We start from the raw sequence: 19,437 nt of genomic DNA on the forward strand, positions 1-19,437 counted from the left end.
ACTTTCGTCCACGAGGTGTGCACGTAGTCCTTTCTTCAGCTCTTGGTTGCGACGTTCGACGGGGTTAGCTCGTGGATGGAACACCGGAGTAGTCCACCCCTCCGCCCCCCATCGGTCGAGTGCTCTGAGCATTTCTTTCGAAGTGAACTGAGTCCCGTTGTCACTAAGGCACACTCGAGGGTACCCGAAACGTGAAAAGAACTCGCGTTCGAGAGTTTGGATGATTACATTAGCGGTGGCCGTACCTAGCGGGTAGGCTTCGACCCATCGGCTAAAGCAATCGGTGACCACCAGTATGCATGTTTTACCCCTACCTGTTCTTGGATAGGGGCCCATAAGATCTATACTGATGACTTCCCAGGGTTGTCGGGGTTTCCTAGGTTTGAGGGGATTCTCTGGTTTTGCGTTCAGAGGTTTAGTACAGGCACATATGTGACATGCACCTACGTATTTCCTAATATCCTCTTTCAAACCTTTCCAGTAAAACCTAAGTCGTACGGCCCTGAAAGTCTCTTTCCAGCCTGGATGACTGGCTAGAGTGTGGTCATGATACCACCAGATGATTTGTTGGATTTTGTCAAGTGGTATTACGATTGGAGGCAACGAGGAGGAGCAATTTTCGATATGTTTCCGGAGAAGGCCATTATTTAAGATGAATGATTTTTTTAGTGCTTTTGACCTTCTGGTATTGTTGGCTGGACAGTCAGAGGATATGTTTTCTTTTATGGAGCTAACATATAGATCATCTGATTGCCAAGCTTTCAAAACCTCTTCGGAAATAGGTGTATCGATTTGTTCTACCTCTTGTTGTGTCAATGAAAAGAGTCTATCAGGGGTACCATGTGAATTGTTTTTTTGTGTTTTTAGTGAAGGTACTCCTAGTAGGTTTTCATCGAGTTGGTCTTCGTTGACTGGCGGACCATCGGATGGGTACCGGGATAACATGTCAGGTGCTTGATTAAGGCGCCCTGGCACGTGTATCGTTCGGAAATCCAAGTTACTTAGTTGTAACGCCCATCTGGTTAGTTTAGACTTTTGGTCTTTGGTCTTATGCAGCCAAGTCAACGCCGAGTTATCAGTAAGGAGTTCGAAAGGTGCTGTTTCTAAGTAGGGGCGGAACTTATCGACTGCCCAAATTATAGCTAAACACTCTCTTTCGACTGCAGTATAACGCTTTTGTGTCTCGCTCAACTTTTTGCTTGCGTAGGCAATGACCTGTCTTTCCTCCGGGCTGTCACCCCTTTGGAAGAGAACAGCTCCGACGCCTATTTCGCTAGCATCAGTTTGGAGGTGGAATGTTTTACTGTAGTCGGGAGAGCTTAGTTTTGGGGAGTCGTACAGGGCCTTTTTAATGCTTTCAAAAGCGTTCTGTTCGTTACCTGACCATTTCCACTTTTCACCTTTTTTTAGCAGTTGTGTTAGGGGTGCAATTGTATCAGCATAGTTATCTACAAACTGGCTATACCAATTACAAACGCCTAAGAACCTACGAAGCTCCTTAATTTTGCGGGGAGTTGGGAAGTCCCTAATAGCTGAGAGTTTTTCGGGTTGTTTTTGTATTCCCTCTGCATCCACTAAATGTCCAAGAAAAGAGATTTCGGTTGTCCCTAGTCTACATTTCTTGGGGTGGCATGTCAGTCCATGTCTGCTCAGACGTTCAAGGACTTTAGCTAAGTGGTTTAAATGGTTGCTAAGGTTATCTGAATATATTACTATATCGTCGAGATAAACTTGAACAAAATCATCTATGTACCCTCTTAACACTTCGTTCATGAGCCTAACAAAAGTCATGGGGGAATTCTTTAAACCGAAAGGAAGAACTCTGAACTGGTAGAGACCTTTGCGAGTACGGAAAGCTGAGTACTTCCTAGAATTGGGGTTCAACGATACTTGAAAGTATCCAGATTTAAGGTCTAGTATACTAAAGATCTTTGCGCCCCTCATATTCCTTATCATGTCATTTAAATTTGGCATGGGGTAGGCATCAGATTCCGTTAACTCGTTTAGTCGTCTATAGTCAATACAAAGGCGTGGCGAACCATCTTTTTTCTTTGCAAGGACTATAGGAGCGGCCCAGGGCGATGTGCTCGGTTCTACTAGGCCTTGCTCCTCCATATCCCTTATCATATCGTTTATGATGTTTTGTTTTTCAGCCGGATAAGGGTATGGGTTTAGAGCGATGGGGGTGTGGTCCCTAAGTCGAATTTCGTGATCTATCAGCTTTGTGCGGCCTATTGAACCATCGAAAACCTCAGAATATCTGGTGATGACTTCTGTTAGTTGGTTTTGAGTCATAGGATCGCCCGAAATTTGGATTTCAGAAAAATCTAACTTTTTGGGTCCCCTTGTTGTCTTAGTGGCTGCCCAACAAACGGATGTTCGTTTGGAGGTCCCTAAGTAGATTGTACCTGCGGAGTAATCCCAAGCGACTTCGTTTTCTACAAGGAAATCGTGCCCTAATAGGATATCGCAGTACAGGTTGTCTAGAATCGAAGCATTAAATTTAATTTGTACTTCTGCGACTCTAGCGACGAATGCGGCGTGGCCACTGGTTGTTTGAGTGTGCCCGTCTGCCATTCGAACTAATGAATTTAGTCCTATAAATGTTTTTCCGAATTTTCTCGAAATTTCCGGCCTAACATACGACTTTTGTGCTTGAGAATCAAGAAGAGCAGTGACGAAACCAGAATCGAATTCTAACTCTATACATGGAGTTGGTATTGTGTTAGGGTTTCTATTTAATACCGTTCGTACGGATGCAAGTCCAGAGCACTCGGGGTTTTCATAATGAAAAACAATTCGAGTGTCCTGTCTTGTTTCATTCGTACCTGTATTTTCGCTGTTCTCTATACTCTTATGATCAAAGTCATTGTGTATGTCGAAGCTAGTGTTGTTCTGTTCGGAGCCCGGTGCGTTTTTAGGTGGAACACATCGGTCTTCGATACAGATTGGGGTTGTAACGTCATTTAGGTTTTCTAGTAGATTGTTGGGCTCTAACCAATTTTCTCGAACTATGTTTGGGTGAGTTGAGTCGCTAGTTGTTCTTTGGTCAAGAATATCGGAGCTAGGGCTAACTTGGTGAGGTGATGATGTAATTGGTGGTGACAGTTCGAGTAAATGGTTATTGCTTTTTGTTCTAACTAGGTCTAATGGTGTACTTTGTGTCATGAATAAATTTCGAGAAGTGTCGAGGTCGTCTACTAGTCTATATTCATTTACTTTAATGCCAGTTGATTCATTTACTGAATTATCAGAGCTGAGTATAAGAGGTAAAGGGACTAGTGGGCGGTCGTCGGAATGTGTGTGGTGACCCGTGGACTGGACTAAGATCCGCGGGGTTTGGGGCCGTTTCCCGAGGGCTTTGTAGGACATTCACTGTTCCAGTGAGGTCCCTTGCAATGCTTACAGGGGAGAGGTGGCTTTCGGTTTGTGTTGTTTACCGAGTGGGCCTCAGAGTGTTTTGCTAAGTCAACTGGTTTTGACTTAGTAGGTGGGTAATAGGACTTCTTCAAGTCCCTCGGCGGTGCTGCGTCTTGGGTCTCTTGTATGGAGTACGAAGAGCTATCTAAGACTGCAGCTATTCGCCTAAGGTCTGTGAACGACGCGGGGTGTTGGAGCCTAGCATGTATTCTAAATTCGTCTCTCATGAGCCCTACAATAGTACTAACTATTTGCGGTTCGGAGAGACCTGTTTGAATTCGACGGGATAATTGGTTTTTCTCCATGACAAAATCGGTCAGTCGTTGGTGTGGACCTTGTCGAACTGACACAATTTCGGCACGGAGACGGGACTGGATGTCAGGGCAGTTGAACCTTTCGGCTAACTCGCCTTTAAATTCAGGCCAAGACATATCTAGAGCCTTAACCGTTCTCCACCATGCAGCTGCCGTTCCCGTTAATTGGGGTTCGACTGCTCTAACCCATGCGGCTGGATGTATTTTTGCTTCACGCAAAATACATTCGGAATTTGCCACAAATCGTGTCGGGTCCTCCTCTTTTGTACCAGAAAACTCAGAAAGTGACGCTCTTGCAGCTTTTAGGTCATTAAATGGGATAAGTAATGATTGGTTCCCTACCCTAGTGCTAGACGAATCGTTAAAATCGTTTTCGAACCGTACAGGTACGGTTGGGTCGACTCGTAGGGCGACTATCATTTTCCGTATGTCGTACAGAGTAGCTATAGGGTTGTGAGTCATACAAACGATTATTGACTGTATTAGAATTTAGGTCCCAGCTTGTACTATTTAGAGGGGCCTGTGCTGTCCCTTTGCTCCCTAACTGGTGTAATGAGGTCGTATCGTATAAAGTCAGCTGGGGACTAACCGTTCGCCTGATCTCCTCTTCGGTTTGTAATAACCTATCATGGAGTGAGGCGGGCTGACTATCGATACGAGTTCTACTTACGTTCAAATTAGCGGTGGGAGTGGCCCTATCTTCTACCGTTACAGTAGGTACTACTGGCCTAAAACTACTACAGTTTGTTGACCTAACCGTTTGGACGTCCTGTTCAATACTTGAAATTTTATTTAAAATGTTTTTTTGATTAGTTAAGACCCGTGACAAAGCGGTTTCAAGAGCGGTTATCCTTAGTTCCAGATTCCCTATAGAAGTTTGCGTCCGAATGTTTTGCCTAATTGCTCCTATCTCTTCACTAGCTGAGCGTATGTAGTGAATTGTGTGAAGGTCAGGGAATTGGTCATTCGGCGCGCTAGCTCGGTATGTGTTTGTGGGAGTGAGTGGGCGGCGGGAGTCCTCATATTCGAGGTCGCCGTAGGTTAGGTCTAGTGGGTCCTGTTGGACATCACTATTCCTATTGTCTTCTACATTGTGTAACTGTTGCGCTTCTAACTCGCCTATCGGTCTCGGGTTGACAGAACTATTAATATTATTTAAAGCATTATCAACAATCGGGGGCCGAGGTGGTAGAAGGGTGGTGGACGGATCACAGCCTCCGTCCCTAATCACATTCTCTAGTACACACTGTAGGTCGTTGCGGCTAGCGGTATACGGCAGGTTTCGGTAAGCGCATTCGCGTCTGATTTCGGTAACCGACATTTGATCTAATGTTTTCTCCATTTCCGATTTTTTAATTTTTTTTTTTGACAAATGAAAATTTAAAAAAAAAATTTATTTAATTAAAATTAAAATTTTGATATATGTATGCGCTGTGTTTATGTTTTATTTGTTGTTAGTATAAACAACAGAAAGAGAGAAAAAAAAAATTTTATATATATATAATTAATTGATTTAAATATTATTTTACTGTAAAGCAAACTAAAAGAAAAGAAAAAAAATATATAATATATTAAGAAAAAGAGGAGAAAAGAAAAAAAAACTGTAGGGGTGAGCGGGTATTGGCGATTCAAATATAATCCAGTATACAAATACCAATACAGTCACTACACGTCCGAAAAAAAAAGTTAAATTTGTTTCCTATCTTTGACTTTTTTTTTTTTTTAACTAATGACAAATAACCGGAACGTTTAAGAGAAAAACAAAAGAATTGTTATTACTTATTTTTTTTGTTCGTCATACGCTGCTTGAAAGTAGTAACCAAATAAGGTGTTGTTTGCTTACATAAATTTAAAAAAAAAAAAAAATTATATAAACCTTATTTCTTCCTTCAATATTTTAATTTTCTTTCGACCGGTTTCACTTAAAAAAAAAAGTAGTAATTATTCGCAAATATGCTTAATCGTCAATTTGGTACGTTTTTAACCGAAGTAATTAGCGTAAGTCAAATATCCGTTCGGCCGTGCGGGTTACTATTTAATAAATGGCCGAAGAAGGAAAAAAAAAATAAATAAATAAATATAAATTTATGTTATTTAGTGAAAATATTATGCGAAGAAAGTGAATTTTATTTTCCAACAGTGATCGTTATTTGGTAACTTTCAACTTAATCGTATGGTGGACGGTACCGGGACGCGGGTGTGATATGCGTTACAATAACAATAACAAGGTGAACGTTACTAAAATCCTAACCTGTATATTGTACGCCGGTACTAGCACGTCACGTGTGTGGCCTAACTAGGTATATATTTGTTGTAAATACTACACTAGTAGGATGGAAAAAAAACAAAAATTTACACGAATAAATATTTTGACAATTTAAGTAAATTAAATATTATTTAAATCGAGTGTAAAATTTTCTTCTCAGTAAAACAGCGGCCAAAATAATCCTACCTGGTTTCGCTGAACACCGGGACTTTTTCCTCAGCGGGGAGCCAAATTTGACACGGTAGTAAGGGGGGGTTGAAGAAAATAGCTAAAACCGGATTAAAAGTTGTGGTTTTTTTATTAACTTTGAAAACAATATGGAAATATATTAAGTGAATACGCGGGACGGCGGCGGATGGCAGTCGCGGATCAATGTTAAATTAATAACTGATTATCGGATTGCCTACAGTGGTCATCGCCGCCGTGTTTCGCTGTCAAGATGACACCCCCCGGACCTCTTCATACACCGACGGCCGGCTCGGGCCGATATAGTAGTTTATCGTTCCCACCTGCGGTGAGACGGTGGACGGTTGATAACACGACCGGGCGCACATTTAATCGCTAATAACGGAAACATGCACTTGCAGGCCGTGTCAATTGATCGAAGTCTCCTGTTTATACAACCATGATAGTAAAGTTCATTCGCATCATTATAATTGTCTGTAGTCGAGAGTGATAAAAATAATTTTTTTTTTTTCAATCGACAATTTTAAGAACTTCCAATGATAATCAAAGATAACCGAACTAAAACTTATTCAATATTTTTAATAACTGTACATGTTAATTTGTAAGCTCTAGACATGTTGTTTTTACTATATGTGTACACTAACAGAATAACAATGTAAAATAAAGAGTTCATGAAAATCAATTGATTTTTTAATCAAATTTAGGTCACTTTTTTATACATTTATTATTATACAAATATGTTTAGAATACCCTCTCTTGATTTATATTTGTTTGCACTAGACATTATTCACTATACCAATTGCCGTAATCTATCTAACTTGTATTAATATTTCATTTTACACTCTTCTTTGAACATCATTATCATGTTGTACATCACATTTTTTTATCTAATCTCTTATCTACTCTGCTTCCCTTAATCCGACCGATACATTTTTAACAAACACACACACACACACCTATCTATACATTAACATAACATCCAATCATTTTATATCTGTTCTGTATCTAACACTCACGAGTGATCATTTTTTGAGCACACTGATGAACCTAACATAGTTTGTCCTTTATGCATTAGTACACCATTCACCCGATCGCCATGAAACTTTGGGATGTTGTTGAGTCCACTGCCGCAAACATAACTGGCATAGTACTTTTCGAAAATTCCACCCTTAAGGATTACCTCAAACATGAACTTTGTACTTTAAATAAGAAATATTTTCCGTTGCTAACCTAAAATAAACACTTGGTTTGTATCCATGGTAACCACGGTACTCAAGCGAATGGTAGGTGATGATTAATCTCATCAATTTTAACTAAACTGAAGTTAGGGCAACATTGCAAGTTTTGCTTAAACAATAATTTTGCAATTCGTTTGACATCTCCGAAACTATAGGGTAAAGCGAAACTGTCCTATATTACACAGTAATACATCTACTTTGTATCACAGTATATGCAACCCTGTACATATTTTCACATAATTTTGCATTTTGTTTGATACAGCCGAATCTATAGGATGTCTCAAATATGACATATATCATAATGCATGTTACTATAGTAATATTATTATATGTAACATATAATTAAATACACTGTAAATATTTTTTCTATTAAATGTTGACACACTTTTGCAATCAAAAAATATCTTATTTCAACTTTGATAATTCAGTATATAATAGCTAATTGTTTAGCAGAATACAGAGTAAAAAATGCATTTTATTAAAAATTTGATAAATGTCTAATTGTTTATCACAATACACGCGGTGTAATGCATGCATTTTCTTTATAATACATTATTTCATACGGATAAATATTTTTTTTATATATAATTTAAATGAAATATGAGTATTTTTTCGCATCTCTGTGGAAGATTACATACAAATATTAATTAGGTTATTGGATATCATATCAACGTTCAATCATAAGATAATAATAATTCAGTCTGTTGTTAGCGCTGAAGATGACAACATCGTTGTCGTAACACGTGTACGCAAGAAGTGTATAATTTTTATGGTTTAGGGTTCAAGTAGATTTTATATCTTTACTATAATAATAAACATTGTCGCGTCCACTGCAATCAATTGAAAGGTACAGTGTAATACAGAGATTATAGTATTTGTAAATACACATAATTACACCGTCCGTTGTATATATACAAATTGCTTACACTCTACGCATTCCGATTCATTCATATCAAGATCAAACGATTCACCGACATAAACACAACAGTTGCAGTGGCATACCATTACTATTGAATTGATAGGAATACGGTAAGTTTACATGCTACAGAACCCACGCACGTTCAGTCGACATTTATATACAATCTTTATGAATAAATATATATATAGAGATTTTTTTTATAATATATTATGACAGTGCATACAAACACTGTACTGTTTTATACACACACACACACACACATATATATATATATATATATATACTTTATTCTCCACAGTGGACCTACCCCAAAGTGTTTGACTGTTTTGGAAATTATCGATCTGGAATAGGGGGTGTGAGGTGTCCACGGTTCTACCCCGATGTGTACTTTTCACTATTTCAAGGAATTTTCTGTAGCTATTTTAGATTTTTGATTTTTTTTTTTCACCAAAATTTTGGTAAAATTGTTAAAACTGCAGTATACTTATGTGACGTCATTTGCAGCAACTAAATGAAATTTTCGTGTACTCTTGTGACGTCATTTTTTGCAATTAAAATTAACTAAAATTGCTGTGTTCTTATGTGATGTCATAATTTATAACGGTACTGCGGTGTACCGTTGTGACGTCAGTCACCTGTGATAACAATAGAATTTTTAACTGTGAATAACAATAGGTTTCGGTTTCCATTGTTCTCCAGAAAACTGTTGAACTTGCAAATATTTAATATGTATAGGTTGTCTAGATTACTGACCTATGGCAATGCATAGAAATAATTGATCTGAGATAACAATGGATTTTTAATCGGTATAACAATAGGTCACGGTTCCTTTGAATGCTAGAAAATTGCTGAGTATGTAACATTTTCTGGAGAACAATAGGATGCTTCACTGACCTTGACAATAGGCATTTATCGCATAGAAAATTGCTGAGCATGCAAAATTTTCTGGAGAACAATAGGTCGCGTCATTCTATTGTTCTCCAGAACCCCCATTTTATGTACTACTTCGAGCATAGTAAAGCCTAAATTTGGGTAGTGCTTTGTAGGCCCAGCATATTAAAGCATGACATCAACGTACCATTAGTCTTTGAATTCATAGTCAACCTCAATTTTATTACACACAATGAATTTATTAACATTTTCATTTTTCTTTAAACATTTAACAGGTAAGGTTCAAACATTTTTTTTTCTTTATAATTCATTACAATAAAAATAACAGAAACACACAATCAATTTATTAAAACGTTTAACATTTTACCAGAGTGGAACTATTATATAATAACAAGATTCATAATCATGTTATGATATATCGTGCTAGCAAATAAATAACGTAACAAGGAGTTACACAATTAAGTGATTTATAAGTATTAATAATTTATATAAAATATTACAAACACAGTTTAACAATTCCGTGGCTTAGAGAATGAGTGAAAACTGCTGTTTAATAAAAAAAAAAAATAGTATAGCTGTAAAAAGTTAGCTTCTAAATTATGAAGGAAATGTTTAATTCTCAGCTTTTGATACCTCTATGTATGTATGTTTAAATTTAATCTATTAAAACAAAAATAACCCTCACGCCCATTACAATTTTAAGAATAAACACATTAAAAGCAAGCTTACTGCCTTGATTTTTTTTTTTAAAAGACTTAAATGAAGTACTTAAAATAGTTTGAAGTTTTCAATGTAGTGAATGAAGATAGAAAGTTGAAGTAATTGATATAGCCCTGAAATATAAAAAAAAAAAAAAAGTTTAGTATGCGATAATTATAAAATATGTAAAATTGTATAAAACGAAGTGACCTTCGGTCGAGGAAGTCGCCGTTCTTCAGGAATAATTATTGTTTTAACTGATGTATTAACTACTGTATGAGTTCAGTTATGGAGCAAAAATAATATTCTATACAAATTTGGCAATAACATTACATTTTTGAACCAGAAAATTCGTATAGTGAATCAGATAATTTGTTATCGCTTTTATTATAAAATGTGTAAAACAAGTAACATACTATCTGTCGTTTTTTGTTTTTTTCTCAAGCCGATAAATTCGTACTTAGGCAACCTTTATATTTTTTAGTTTATATGAAAACATGTTATTATTTGAACAATTCACGTGCTAAATATTTCTTTGTTCATGTACTACAACTTTAGACCTATAACAGGTATATCTGTCTCTCGAAATTTCAAAACTCAATTCAACTAAAAATATTTTTATCCATACAACGAATTAGAATTATTATAATATATCTAAAACAATAGATAAACAGTAAAAGTTGTATAATACTCTTCGAAATTTGATTTGTGTTCTTATGCGTCCAATATATTTTCTATTCAATACACACCAGCTGTACCGCTAAATGTTTTAGTCGAGAAGTCATTATGTTTTTACAATAACGTGTTTTTTTTATGTTTGACATGTTATGACTTTTTTTAACGTTGGTTCTAAATTTGTATGGTATATTCTTTAGATAATGACGTACCTACTATCGATAAACATTGGCAAACCAATAAAATATCAAAAGCCCTTGTCCACCAGAAGGGCTGCAAACATTATCTTTATTCTGAGGTTAAAAATAAAGTGGCATTATCATTTTTGGTTAAAAAAATTCCTAAAAAAATTGTAACCTCTCCTCTCATATATGCTCTCCTTTAAGCTCGATATATGCACTGTACTGGCTTTGAATTGTTGTATTTACTATATTTTAGATAGCTAATAATATTAACTTTGACAAGCCTAAAATTTATGACAATATTTATTTTTATTTTTATTTATCACATACAAAAGAAACTATAAGTTGATACTATATGTTATAAAGATACAAAAAATCACTTGCCATATAACGGAAAAATTTTAAATACGCCAAAGGATGCTGTTGTAGCGTCCATTATCCTCGTGAAGTGAACAAACCATAATCAAATTCATCTTTAAATTCACTTTTCGACATCAAATGTTTAGCTAGAAATCATTATAAAAGTATTCACATTACAATTTACCAAACTAAATTATACTGTAACGAGTTGATTGGTTGCAGTTATTATTATCACATTATTAAGTACAATATTTGACCATAACGGGTATTATCAAAAGCCGTCTAAGACTCCTCAAAAATATTGTAAAAAAAAAAACACTACCTACCGATAATAATTAAAAGAAAACATCAAATTAATTATTAGCTTTCATATTTCACATAAATATTATTTTATCATGTCTATTACTAAATTACTATTAACATTTGTCGTACCTGGCGGCAAGTCATCTACTACATCCTGCACCCTATAAATGGTTAGTCCATTGTATTTGGATAAGTTGTCGGCCAAGTAGCGTTCTATGTAATATCTGTCCACTTTTTCACCGTATTCGTTGGCAGCTTTATATAATTCGTCAACATGTCTTTTGGTAGCATTATAAACGAAGTCCAATTGCTAAAATCATTACATTTTTCTTTTAATACAGAATGAGAGAACTACTATAACATAAATAAAAGTGTCTCAAAATGATACCAGTATAGCTTTATAGAGTATTACATAATTATAATTTTCTTTTTTTTTAATAAATCATCTATTTAGATGGAAAAAAATCATATTTACCACATCAGTAAATTTGAAAGATTGTTTATTCACGATTTCTTTAAATTCCACTTTTGACATACGAATATCTATAAATCATCATAAAAGTATATATGTTAAAATTTAACAAACTATATTATTATGTAACGAATTAACAGGTTGCAATTTTTTATATTGTGTTTTGGTGTACAATATTTGGTCATAACGGGTATTATTTAAAGCCATAAAAAAAAATTATTTTGTTTTTTCGCTTGTTTAATTTTTAGATAATCTACAATCGTGTCTGAAAAAAAATGTATGGGAATTTCAATATTAGATACAATTCGTCTAGAGAAAAAAATATAAAAGCGATTTATATTTGTAGAACTTATACTTCCTAACAGCTATCTTTGTTAACGATTTCTGCATAATATTATCAGTTATTCATATATATTACATTTTACAATATATTTCATATATTTTACTCAATAATTATTATTCAACGTACCCGACGGCAATTTTTTAGTTACATATTCGATTTCCTGTTCAGATAGTATATGCTTCGATCCAATGCTTTTCTTACGTAAGTAGTGTTTTACTGAGAGCTTGGTAACATATCCTACATCGTCTTTTTGTACTGCTTCATAAAGTGTTTTAAGTTGCTAAAATGATTGTATTTTAATTTTTTATACACATTAGAAATACTACTATTTTAGAAATAATGTGTCGAATAATGTGTATAATAGGTTTATAGATTATTTAATTATTATAATTTTATTTAATGTACCATATATTTAAATACTAAAATAATACATAATTCAATACTTAAGTCCAACTCTGCACCACAAGATATTAGCTTATAGGAAGGTTGCAAATATTACAAATTCCTAACTTTAGTATATATAATTTTATATTTGTTTTTACATTGTTTTATATTATACCGTATGTTATATTATCTACGTACACCACGGAATTAATTGCAAATAAATATATTATTAGATAAAAAAATGTAAAATTACCTCATCAGTTAAATCCCTTATTATTGTTTTCATTGATTCTTGAAATTCCTGTTTTGACATTGAGATATCTAGAAATCAATTTAAAGTGTTGATGTTCAAAATTACCGAACGTATTAACGAATGTACAATGCTGTAACGCATTATTAAAAGCCGTCTAAAAACATTATTTTGTTGGTCCACTTGTTCAGTTTTTAAATAGTCTAAAATCGTGTTTAATTAAAATTTCATGGCGAATGTCATAAAATGACTATTTCAATGTTTATTACAACTCGTCTAACCATAATGAAATTATTTTGTAACATAATTTTTTAGAAATTTAAGATAAAAACATTACATGTATTTGTATAACATGTTCTTCCTAACTATCATTACAAGCGACTTCTGCATAATATTATAAGCACTCTTCTAATACACAGTATCTAATAGTTATTATTATTATTTAACGTACTCGGAATTTTTTTAGTTTTAAACTCGATATCTATTTTTGGAACTTTATTTTTTGCAAGGTTTCCTTCAGTTATGTACAATTGACAAACTAAATTTTCGGCAGCATCTTCTTGTAACGTATAATAAATTTTGTCCAATATCTAAAAACATTATTTTTTTTTTTTATAGACAGTGTGAATACTATTATAACAGATATAATTTGTCTCAAACTATTACCATTTTTCAGCTTATAACAGTATATTATATCTCATTAATCTCTAGGATTATAAAGTATTTTATTATTATAATTGTTTTTTAATGCGTCCTGATTTATATAAAAATTTTTTTTTTTTTAAATCAAGCTTAACGGGCCTTTAAGGCCCAACGCTGCCATCAAGATGGTTTCTTGACGAATTCGCTTCCGGGACGGGTCGTCAATCCGTCGCCGGAGAGGGGGATGGCGGTTCCTTTTTACCGGACGATTGCTCGCCCAGCAAACGGAGTGCCTGTGACCGAGTGTCGAACCGGCGACAGTGAGCGCTAACACACTGCCGCCTTACCCACTCGGCCACTCCTCCTCCTCCTCTAAAATTTGTTAACAAATATTTTGTTGAAGTTATTGTTGAGAAAGTAAATTCAGATATTATCATTATATATAGCAAAAATACCCCGGGAGTTAATTCTAGAGTATTAATAGTTGAATTGAAATCACTTAAAATAAAAAAATAGATTTTAGCGCATGGTATTAAGTATGAAAATGACTGGTAATTGGTCATTCCACGTGAAATCATCGAATGGTGTGCAACTATACTTCAGAAATGTTTGAAAATCTTATCATACATTCTTGATAGGTCCTTAATAACAATAAAAAAAGAATAAAATTCAACGGTTTCAAACATAAGTGGAAAAAGACCCACGACACAAATTGAGTATCTTTCCAATATGTGAAAACCAAAAAATTTGATCCCTTACCACTGATGTTAGAATAATTTCTCCATCTTAATAATTTTATCAGATATTCTACTAACTTATAAGTAAGTATTTCACGAATTTGGAAAATTGTTGTTTAGTCACATTAGTGTTGGGGTCATTAAAGTAGGTAGTTTTCAGCAAACTACTCGTTTCAAGTCGTAAATGAAGAGCAAAAAAAAACTTAATTGGTTCAACGATGATATGGGTCATAAGAACTTAACTTAAATTTTTTATAAACAAAATAGTTGTTTGTAATTTTAATGTTCTAGTAATAGTTGTCAAAAAAGCATTTGATTTTATAAATAATAAATTACCTTTAAAGAAATAACATTACGGAGGTTTTAGAAGAAAAATGTATTAACGTATTAAATTCATATCTATCAAGTAGGAAACAAATAGTTAGGGTTAATAATTATTTAGGTATGCCATTCGAGGTACAATGTGGTGTAGCACAAGGTACGGTTCTAGGACCTCTTCTTATTATTATATACATAAACGATCTGTTGAATCTTAAAGATAATATAAATATAAATATTCCTAAATTCAAAGAACATTTTGTTGCAAAAAGTTCTATTCCTGTAGCAATTAAAATATGTAGGATTCTTAAAATTAATATACCTGATTTTTATGAGATAAAACATTTTAAATTGTATTTGAAAGTTGAAACACATCAATTTAGATGTTATTGTAATTGTATAATTTTTTTATATGTAATATAATTTGTAAATTTGTATATTTTGTGTTGTTGTGCATTCACTGTCAAACTCTCCACCACAAGATATTAGCTTATAGGAGGGTTGCAAATATTACAAATTCCTACTTTTAGTATTAATTTTTTTTTAATTTAATTTTGTTTATCTTATACTGTAAGTTATGTTATCTACGTACAACACGGAATTAATTACAAATAAATATATTTTTAGATACAACAAAAATGTAAAATTACCATATCAGGTAATTCAAATTTGTTTAATCTCATTGATTTTTCGAATTCCTCTTTTGGCAAACGAATATCTAGAAATCATTTTAAAAATGTTCATTGTTAAAATTTAACAAACTATAGTATTATGAAATGAATTAACAGGATTAATTAATTATTATTGCGTTTTTGTGTACATTTTTTGGCTACGACGGGTATTACCATTGATTATGTAATAGACATAATCAATACATAATCAATGGTATTATTAAAAAGTCATATAAAAACAATAATGATGTTTTTCCGCTTGTCTAGTTTTTAAATAATTTAAAATCAGGTTTCTGTAAAACACTATAAGTACTCCTCAGTAATGTTATAAAAAAGAACACTACCTACCGGTAATATTTAATACAGGGTTTCCAGCATAAAAGGTAAGTAATAAGTAATTGGACATCTGGGGGACCCCCAAATAAGCCCCTAAAAAAACACACTACTTATCGATGATAATAATTTATGTTGAACATCAATGTGATTATTAATTATTTACATATCGCCGCCTAATAACTATTTTGGCCTATCTCAGATTTTCTAAATTTTCAGGAGGAACAAAAAACATACATATCACAGCTATCATTAAGTTCTATAGAGGCCCTGATGACATTTGATTACATACAGCCGCCTCTTGATGTCAGACATTGAAACTAATAACTCAGTCTCACGCGTCTTGATAATACAATAGCATTGGTTTATTAAATAAAGTTTAAAATTTTTTGAGATAGGCCATAATGGTTCTTAGGCGTCGACGTATGTATATTATACTAAACTATTTTTAATCATCGTACCCGGAAATTGGCTACATGTCAAATGGCTTTCAAGTAGTACATGTTTCCTATCTTCGAATTTCTCAATTATGCAAAATTTAACTGGATATGAAGACTTAGCATCTTCTAGTACCGCATCATAAATATCGTTTAATTGCTAAAATGAATACAATTTTTTTTTTTTGAATACACAGTGTGAATATTGAATACTATCATTAGAGAAATAACGTGTCTCAAATTAATATCACTAATCTGTATATTATTCACTAGGTTTATAGAGTATTTAATAATTATAATTCTGTTTTAATGTATTATGTATTCAAACAAGTATTTTTTTTAAGTTATTGCCATTAAAATAAATTCAGATATTATTTTTTTAATACACAATGTTAATACTACTGTTATAGAAATAATTTTGTGTCGAAATAGGTTAATAACATACCTTTTTTTTTTTTAATTAGATACATTTAAATAGAAAAAAATTCATATTTACCGCATCAGTAAATTTTGGTTTTTTTATTAATTCTTTTAATTCCTTTTTTGACATACGAATATCTAGAAATCATTATTAAGTATTGATATTAAAATTTACCAAACTAAATTATGCTGTAACGAATTAACAGGTTGTATTTATTAATATTGCGTTTTTGTGTACAATATTTTGTTATAACGGGTATTATAAAATGCCATCCAATAACAATAATTTGGTTTATCCACTTGTTTAATTTTTAAATGATCTAAAATCGTGTCTAAAAAAAAAAAATTATGGGAATGTCGTAAAATAAATATTTATATAATAATTAAAATTATCAAAAAAAAAATGTATAGCGTTTTTTTATTTGTATAACTTGTTCTTCCTAATTATCTTTACAGACGACTTCTGCATAATATTATAAGCACCACTCAAAAATGTTGGAAAACCCGCTAAGGTAGCATTTATTATTATTGCCTTTTTATATACAATATTTGGCCACGGCGGGTATAACTAAAAGTCATCTAAAACAATAATGATGTTTTTTCGTTCGTTTACTTTTTAAATAATTTAAAATCGTGTTTCTGCAAAACACTATAAGTACTCCTAAGAAATGTTATAAAAAAGAACACTACCTACCGGTAATATTTAATACAGGGTTTCCAGCATAAAAGGTAAGTAATAAGTAATTGGACATCTGGGGGACCCCCAAATAAGCCCCTCGTTTTTTTTTCGATAAATAAAAAATTGAAGGTTTCGACAGTTAAATAAAATAATTAATGACCTAAAAAAACCAAAAAATAATTCCATGTTATTCAGTGCAAAAAGCTCACCTTAAAAGAGGGGTCACATCATTTTCAGTCTTTTTCAGCCCCTAACTCTTCTCTTATCACTTATCTTATCATTTATTTCTTACCTCTAGTCTCTAATCATTTATCTCTTTTCAATTATATCTTATCATTTATTTCTTATCTCTTGTTTCTAATTATTTATCTCTAATGTCTTATCATTTATCTCTAATCTCTCATAATGTATCTCTTATCAATTATCTCTTTTCTTTTATCTTTATTCTTTTATCTTATAGCAATTATTTCTTAGCATTTATCTTTTATCACTTATCATTTGTTTCTGGTCTCTAACCATTTTACTCTTATTATTTTTTTAGTTAGGGGCCGAAAGGGACTGAAAATGATGTGATCCCTTTTTTAAGGTGAGCTTTTTGTACTGATAAACAGGGAATATATTTTTTTTTTAATGTCATTATTTTTTTACTTAACTATCGAAATCTTCAATTTTTGACTTATCAAAAAAATGAAAACGAGGTGAAAATTATTATTATTCATCATACCCTTCGGCAATGTTTCTGTTACATCCATTAGTTGTTCAAAGGTTATGGAACTATCGAAATCTTCAATTTTTGACTTATCAAAAAATTGAAAACGAGGGGCTTATTTTGGGGTCCCCTAGATGTCTAATCACCTATTAGACCTAATATAACCTTCCATGGTGGAACACCCTGTATAAAACATCAAAGTGATTATTAGTTATTCACATTCACATATATATTTTACAATATCTTTTAACAAATTATTATTATTCATCATACCCTCCGGCAATGTTTCTGTTACATCCATTAGTTGTTCATTGGTTATGGAACTTAGTTTACTTTTATGTTCGCTCGCTAGTTCTTCTTTATTTATGTAGTCCAACACACCTTGTATTATGGTAGACCTATAAAACGTTCCACTTTTGAGCCATTCAGAAAGGGGTTTCAAATCATTAGCCAAATAACTTTGAGCGCCAGCATAAATTTCTTCCAATATCTAAAACCATTATATTTTGTATTAGAATGGAGCATGCTTAGCCTTGGCCTCTCAGCTCGAAAACGACACAAAATAGCGTCACGATAGTAACGCAAAAGTGGCGTGATCTAGCGGCTCCTTTTTTATATAATATGTATATATGTATATATTTATAAGTGTATAAAATGTCTTGAGACAAATCTTTTAGGTTTTTAGGTCTGGACAATTATTATATGATAATACATATATTCAGTGCATCAAAAACCTAAATTATTTTATTGTTGTATAAAAACGTATTAATTACTTATTCTCAGCCATATTTTATATAATAGATCATTTTATATAGATTGAAAGGTACAAATCCATATAATGGCAATTTTATAAAATGGGTAACCAAAAATTTATCCAAAAAAATTTAAATTGTTTCACAATAAGCACAATTAAATTTATTCAAAATAACTAATTCAGTTGAATGTTGCCAACCAACCGATTAATGCGAAATAATAAAAAACTACTAAAAACCATTGGACGACAGCATAAAATTAAGACTATACTATCATCATATATCGCAAGGAGATTATTGATAGGAAATAATCAATATTCAAGAGCCAGCAGACTTAAGCATGTTTTATTAGTTTAGCTGTAATGCTTTAAGTAGACCGTAACTTTTTTGAATACACAATGTAAAGACTATTCTTACGAAAATAATGTGTCTCAAATTATTGCTACTTCCCTGTATATTATTCACTAGAGTATTTCATTTTTGTAATTCGTTAATGTACTAGATAATTAGAATACATTTTTCAATAAATATTTTTTTCAAGTTATTGCTAATGAGGTAAATACAGACATTATTAATTTTTTTAATACACAATGTGAATGCTACTATTATGTAGAAATCATTTAGTCTCGGATTAGATTTATTAAATTAGCGGTATTTCTTTTTTAATGAGTTATATAGTTCAATAGAATAAATTTAAAATTACCTCATCTCTTTTTATTTCGTCTTTAAATCGTGATTTTGCCAAACACATATCTATAAAACATTAAGAAATGATTTATGTTAAAATTTAACAAACTAAATTATGCTGTAACGAATAACCAGATTGTAATTATTATT

General features: G+C 32.6%; 1 protein-coding gene and 1 long non-coding RNA gene across 5 annotated transcripts in view; one reads left to right on the forward strand and one right to left on the reverse strand.

Moving 5' to 3' along the window:
• LOC126833396 (uncharacterized) overlaps positions 1-19,437 on the forward strand; it is a 96,243-nt gene that overhangs the window by 19,433 nt on the left and 57,373 nt on the right. The gene's annotated exons all lie outside the window — the stretch shown is intronic.
• LOC126833434 (uncharacterized) lies at positions 16,091-18,320 on the reverse strand. The gene is made up of 3 exons (XR_007684948.1): positions 18,122-18,320; positions 16,537-16,598; positions 16,091-16,200 (listed from the first exon to the last, which is right to left on the reverse strand). It is a non-coding gene; the product is annotated as an uncharacterized LOC126833434 (long non-coding RNA).

Source organism: Adelges cooleyi, unplaced genomic scaffold (assembly GCF_023614345.1).
Source record: "Adelges cooleyi isolate 19-005CV unplaced genomic scaffold, UGA_ACOO_1.1 ACOO_flye_CR_arks_rails_tigmint_CR_PRNA_1, whole genome shotgun sequence".
NCBI classification, from domain to species: Eukaryota; Metazoa; Arthropoda; class Insecta; order Hemiptera; family Adelgidae; genus Adelges; species Adelges cooleyi.